The following is a 7,001-nucleotide window of genomic DNA, read 5'->3' on the forward strand; positions in this document are numbered from 1 at the left end:
CCCTCCGCATGCTTCGTCTAACGTCGATTCCCAGGTACACGAGATCTGCCGATTTTTTTTTTACGTTTACGCTCCTGATTCTTAAAAACTACTTGGTCATTGACCTCCATGCTTGACACAATTAATAGCAACTATCCTGGCGTGTGACACTATTTTATATCTTGTAGAGCTGAAAAAATTGTCAGAATGGGTGCAGACTTGCTGTTTTGCTTTCACTAAAATTCCTATCGTAACAGAAAGGTGCATGCCAGTGAAGCGGATAAAAAGCGCTATTTCTTTTCTTGCAACCAGCTGCAGATCAGAACAATCCGTGCAGTATAAAGAAAGAAGGGTATTTGAAAAACTATTCTTTGTTAGATATAATATTATTGAGCACAGGAAGTAATGGCAAGGAAAGTGTAGATGTTCTCTGTAGTAATTATCGGTCGCAGCAAGTTGCCTTTTTTTCCACTTCACACTTGTATGATAATTGCAACAAATAGCACTCCTTGGATGTTATTTGGCATTAGCGTCTATTCTCAAGAATTTGAGCAGTATTGTATTGATGGTTTTTTTTTAATCAACCTAGGTTATACCCACTATGGCAACGTTAAACCGCTTATGAAGACAGAGAAAAGTTTTCTTGCAATGATACTGAAAGAGATCGAATATTTCACTAAAATGATTGCCCATAATTTTTTGGACCAAGAAACTGATTGATTTCCATATAGTGTCACTGTGAATACGCAAGCATGCCACCGTATTTTCCACCTGTTTAGTTGCGCATGCGTGCGCGCTAATTTATGAACCTGCAAGATAAAGAAAATCTAACGTGCGTCTGTTATTTGAACCACCGCGTTCATGTCTGCTCGAGATGCTGCGTCTGCTGTCCGTAGAGTCTCAACAGTACAACTGTGCTAAGAGTGGCGAAAACAGAAGCTCGCTTGCTTATGGGTTACCGTACTGGCTGAGGCCAGTACAGTAACGACAGCAGCCGGAGGGAGGCCACAGTGGCGAAAGTCTTGTGGCTTCGTGCGGTGCAGAAAACAAGTCAACAAGGCAATTCATGCATGCAACTTCATCTTAAGACAGCGAAAAGACGGAAGAAGCTGGCCAACACGAGCGCTGTCTGTCATGTGTTCAGTCTTTGCGCCATTTTAAAATGAACCCAATCCAACTACCCAACTCTCGCTTTTGCTGCAGTTTATGCAACCACAAGCCACTCTTCTTTCAGTTCAAAAAAAAATCTAAGACAATGGGTGATCCTGCACGCGAACGCATGCGATATCATTTTTAAAATGCAGTCAGAAATTTGCGGTAGTTTTCAGGAGCCAATCGAGATGCGGGGACATGCGTAGAAGAACAAAAAAAGGTAAGTCGTCTGGCTCTCTAAAGTCTGTTTGTGCAGCTCACATTCTTCCGCATTGAAGACGCAGGCCTTGGTCTATAATGCAACGTGAAAGCAGCCAAAAATCATTCAAAAAATTCAAGGACTGCGGTAGCCGTGAAATCAATAGATATTCGCCTTAACACGTTGACCACGCAAGTGCGCGCATGATGCAGCGGCGTTTTGCTCACCTTCTGACGACCAGTAGGCGAAGTGTCGCCCATCAAATATCGACGCTCAAAGATCCGGATAGTGCTAAATGTGATCGCCACGTATTTATCCACGTAGATCTCACAATGTCACGTACAACAGCGCTGTAGCTTGGACGTTGAACGCACGCCTTGCAGCCCAAAAGGTAAATAGGAAGTCTCCTTGACACCTGCTACAGGAAGCAGGTGGCGCTTTACACAGTTAAGAACCAAAACCGAAATCGCAATTTTATAAGCATCTTTTATTGGCCTGTCATTCGCGCGCCAGCCATAAATGCACGAAACAAACTTTTTTGCATGAAAAATAAATTATTACTGCGTACACGACCAGTGACCACAAAACAATGATCGCTTTATTCTCGAGCGCATACATTTTATAGCCAGATGTGACGTCATACATACAACGATATCTGCGCGTCAGCGTGCGGTGGACGTTATCACATTCCTTCCCTCTGACAATTTGCAAGTTTATTTTGCAAAGTCTTTGTGCTAGAAACGATCCGGTGGTTTGCGGGTTCGTGTGCTGCACCGTGACGGTTGGCTTTCCGCTGACGGCGAAGCTGACCGTGCCTCCGTTTGTGACGTCGGAGCTGCTAGCTTTGTCGGGCAGTTCACGTTGACAGGTGGGATAGGCTATTGAACGGAGGCGTCGGATTAGTAGCCGCCTGTTTATCTGGAACGAACGTTCTGGCTGAGTTTCCTGCGGCCGGTGATTTCTCTGTGACGTCGCTGTGCGGCGTTAAAGGGTGTCCGAGTCCGGACTTGGGATTCAGGCTTGGGGTCGGGTTCGCATGGCGTGGTCGCATGTGGTCGGCATGCGTAAACCAAAGTTGTTCGCGCACTTTCACCACGTATGGCACAGCACTCACAACCTGATGCACGACACCTTCCTCCAATGAGGCACACTTACCGCACACAGTCAGGGGGGTGAAACTTCGCGGTTTTTCTGTCCCGTGACCGCAGCGATCCTAACGTTTGGGGGCTGTACTACCTAAATGAACGTTCTTGTTCTATTTTATAGTTATTACTAGGTTACTCATTAACTCCGGAGTTTTTACTACACAAGTGAACCTAAAGGTTGCAGTTCGAGATTGCGAAAATAAGAGCGCCACCCAAAGTGGAAAACGGGAACTGCGCAGTCGTCCTATCTCTCACGGCGAAAAAGGGGCGTTTCTTTTCGCGCGCCCATGTATGCTACAACCTGCGGTGTCCCAAAGGCCGCTTTTACCGCTGTAAAGTTGGTTTTAGCGAAACCCATGCAAGATTCAGCCAAACAGACGCATCCATGGATTCTCGCCGTCATCACAAATCGTGCTGCGCTGAGTGGTGTCGGAATTCTTCACGACACACCGGCATAAAATTCTTTCGGATCCCGGCGGACAAAAGGTACGATCTGCATGCTGCTCGTTTTGTCTTTCTACGCTTGCACGGCATATCAGGATGCAGTTGCTGCAGTAGCTGTGTAATTTAATTGAGCTACACGTACATAATTTATTCATTACATTCTGATTGTCTGCTTTTCGGCTTCAATTATACATGACATGCACGGCAGAGCATCTGGAAATTATTCCAACGAATACATTTGCTACGCACGATTGTTTATACTTGCGTTTTCAATTTAATGCGTTTCAATCGTGCATTGCATTTCGATGTTGCACTTTGGCTCAAGGCAATGCAAGGCATGTCACAAATGTATTTGTAGCAGCATATACAGTAACTAATAGAACAGTGTAAGCTTATCCGCACTCTTTTTATTACCTTTTGATTGCCTGCGTTCAGTCTGTTCTCGTTGCATGCGTTATTATTATTCTTGAATATTATCAGCCTATTTATGTCCATAGCTGGAGGAAGGCGATTCCCATAATCTTTTGGCTATAAGGGAGGGTCCATATACGTTCATAGCATGTGTTGTTAGTACTATGTTAATTAAGTACTGAGTACATAAATTATTACACTTGCGAGTTTAGACGGATGTTATTACATTATTGCGTTTCAATTGTGTGTTTTCATTTTGGCCTCACGTAAATCCACGGCATATTGCAGAGGAATTTAACAATAAATTTATAAAGTAATAATTTATATTGTATACTTCAATTTCATGTTTTCAGTTTCAGCCTTAAGTACAATTACGATATATTTACAAGAATGCAATTGCAGCTAAAAGCCCATAAATAAGTGGACAATGTAAACTTACGTGTTCTACTAATTTATTACCGGTTTTAATAAGATTTTTATGAAAGATTTGCAGCAGGGCGCGAGAAATACCCGAGGAATACGCAGTGCGCGAGGGTATATATGTACGAATAGTTGTTTAGAGATTTTGGTGTGGGATGATTGCTATTGTCTGCAAAAATATATTTTTAATTGGGAGGAAAGCTGGGGTTGTTGCCACCAAACATTACTATCGCGCAAGTAGAAGCATGTATCCGCGTCTCTTAATAATAAAGACAGATTTTATTTTAAAGTTTGCTTTCAGGATTGCTATCACAAGTCGTCTTGGTTACAAAAATTCAATTAAGAAAGAAAGATGAGAAATGTATCAAATAACGCTTACTTCGAATAAAGATGCCAGTTTTCACTCAAAGCTATCCATCTACGCGTGAAAGCAGAAATAAATTCATTCTAACCCAAATACTACACACGCACACATTGATTTTCCAGATCTCGCGCTTGGCTTCAGTATGCGAGACGGCAGGACCTGGCTCATTTACCACCTCGTCAGATCTACAGCAGCTACCGCCTGTGCTCTGCCCATTTCACCAGCAGAGGCTACGCAGACCCTGGACAGACAAGGCGGCTAAGATGTGCTGTGCCAACAGTTTCCATCTTTGGCGATGAGCAGACACACGTCGAAAGTCCAGGTGGGAATACTGTAAAGTGATCATACAACAGCACAAACTTTCATGCCTCTACATCTATTTACAGAAATGTCTTAATACTCAATATGTGTACCTGTCCGAGTTATCATGACTCAGTATTTTTAAGATTCTCGCGCAGATTACACCAACAATACCAACGCATGGTGTACACAGCATCCATGGATTCGCCGGCATGATTTTGCTGGTAGATATAACTAGCTAAGTAAAAAATTTGCCGGCTTCACAATCGTTAAATTTAGAGCAAACGTCTCACTCAGAACGCTCTACATGTAACCTCCTCGATTCTGATTCTGTTGTCCCTGCTATTTTACCCGTGGCGTAGCGTTTTACAGGAAAAGGCGAAAATGACCTCATAACTTGAGAGAGTACTCCATGTGGCGCGTTATCAGCTATTTCACACATGGCGAGTGAGTAGCGGCCAACTTGGTGTCGCTGTTTAAACATTTGCGCGATAGCTCTGACAGTGGGAGCAACAGAACTGGCCTTTTAGAAATATATATATATTCTACGACACCCTAGTTCAAAGTCGCTTTTAAAATTAAGAATCCAAAAGGTACTTTATTTTTATTAGCTTTATTATTACAAAATTACTCTTATTTTCAATGGGCCAAATAAGTGTAATGGGCAAGAATTCGGTTACGCGCTAGGTCACCACGGGCACCACGATGTTAACCTGTTCTAGGCACATCGCATTAAGATTTTTAAAATATTGGTTTAGGATAGTTGGGACACCCATATATTTAGTGAGTGACACGTAGCGTTCTCTTTTTGTGTGTTTACACTTTTTTTATCACTCGTATTGAGACATAATACGCGAGGAGACCAATTATTAGTGAGAAAACGCCCTGAGTGATTGTAATTGCAAATATTTATTGTGACGCTTAATACTAGCTGTATGTATGTCACGCTGAAATCTGTGCTCCGCCAATTTCTCTTCACAGGCTCTCCTCGGCCCGCGAATACCACTGCAATGCCCACTCACAGCGCCGATGAAGAAGTTCAACAGACTGAGCCCTCATGTACGCAAATTGTATTGCTCTCTAAGCTCTTTAAAACTATTCCAGATAAATTAATGCCCTGCAGCTATCGTTTTAATGTCACGTACCATTTAACAGATCCTAAAGTGCACTAGGGTGTCAGCTGGGCGAGCTAGTTCATTGCTAGGGGACGAGAGCCAGAGTGATGTATACCGAAAGGCAGGACGAGACGAGCGCTTGTCCGATCCCTTTCTTGCTTGTTTGTTGCCTCCTAAGAGGGATTAGTGCCCCGCCGCGGTGGTCTAATAGTTATGGCGCACTACTGCTGACCCGCAGGTCGCGGGATCGAATCCCGGCCGCAGCGGCTGCATTTTCGATGGAGGCGAAAATGTTTAAGGCCCGTGTGCTTAGATTTAGGTGCACGTTAAAGAACCCCAGGTGGTCGAAATTTCCGGAGCCCTCCACTACGGCGTCCCTCATAATCATATCGTGGTTTTGGAACGTTAAACCCCAGATATTATTATTATTATTATAAGAGGGATTAGTGTTTTTTAAAGAAGACTATGAATTCGTTGTTTTTTCCTACACATACCATTTTAAACGTATAACCAATAATGTTTGTTAACAAGGAGTATGCTAATGATTAGGAAAAATTAGTTGACGCTTCATGTTACCCACGATGCTTATACATGCCATTAGTAGGCTCAATGCCCAGCAGTGTGCTTATCAGAGGCCTGTTCCCAATGCCCCAAGTTATGGGGCATTGGTTGGGCAAAAACCATAAGGTATGGGTACCTTATGGTTTTTGTATCATTTCCTCTTGCATCCTAAGTGTGCGGTGTGCCGTATTATCTTGTCCCACTCATGGGATGATTTTATATCGGGATACGTGCTGTGAACTTGTGTATAGTGATTACTGTTTTTCTTTTGTCTTTGTATATACGTATGTGCGGCAATGTGCACTGGATTGATACTAGGTTATTAGCATGCTGGCATGTGCGGTCCACTTTTGTATGCGACCAAAAACGTAAAACATTCAAGTTGTATTTGTACTGCATAAACCGTACGTTTAGGCAATAAAACATTCAAACAAACTCTGCTCTTTATTCTTGTCTAATTTATGTGTACACGTAAACAAAAACAACGTCTTACTTAGAATAAGTAGTGCACAATTAGGTGGATGGGCAGACCATCAATCAGAACGCAATGATGGCCGTTTTCATCATGTGGCGGGTTGCGCAACAGGAAGAAGGTCGCGTGCTCGCCATCTGAATACCTTCCACTCGCTCAATTTGGCTTGCTGGTGCATCCCAATTGAATTTGGCACTAAATCCCCCCCCCCACTCGCCACTCGGATCCTCAGTCCTCATCAAGATGGCGTCCCCCAGTGCATGTCTGCAATACGCCGCCATGTTTTCGTACCACCCCCAAACACCAGGCGTTCGTCCGGCGCTGCGAGCGAATATCGCGTTCCATGGAGGGTATAGGAAGTTTCACTCCCCTGACACAGTTTTCACGAACACTTTATCACCAACGTCAAACAAACGCTCACGCCAGCGACGCACATCCC

General features: G+C 43.6%; 1 long non-coding RNA gene across 1 annotated transcript; it reads left to right on the forward strand.

Moving 5' to 3' along the window:
* The first annotated feature begins 2,263 nt into the window (after positions 1–2,263).
* Positions 2,264–6,525, forward strand: LOC119162390 (uncharacterized). The gene is made up of 3 exons (XR_005108586.2): positions 2,264–2,961; positions 4,237–4,436; positions 5,396–6,525. It is a non-coding gene; the product is annotated as an uncharacterized LOC119162390 (long non-coding RNA).
* The last annotated feature ends 476 nt before the right edge of the window (positions 6,526–7,001 follow it).

This window comes from Rhipicephalus microplus, chromosome X (assembly GCF_043290135.1).
Source record: "Rhipicephalus microplus isolate Deutch F79 chromosome X, USDA_Rmic, whole genome shotgun sequence".
Classification (NCBI taxonomy): Eukaryota; Metazoa; Arthropoda; class Arachnida; order Ixodida; family Ixodidae; genus Rhipicephalus; species Rhipicephalus microplus.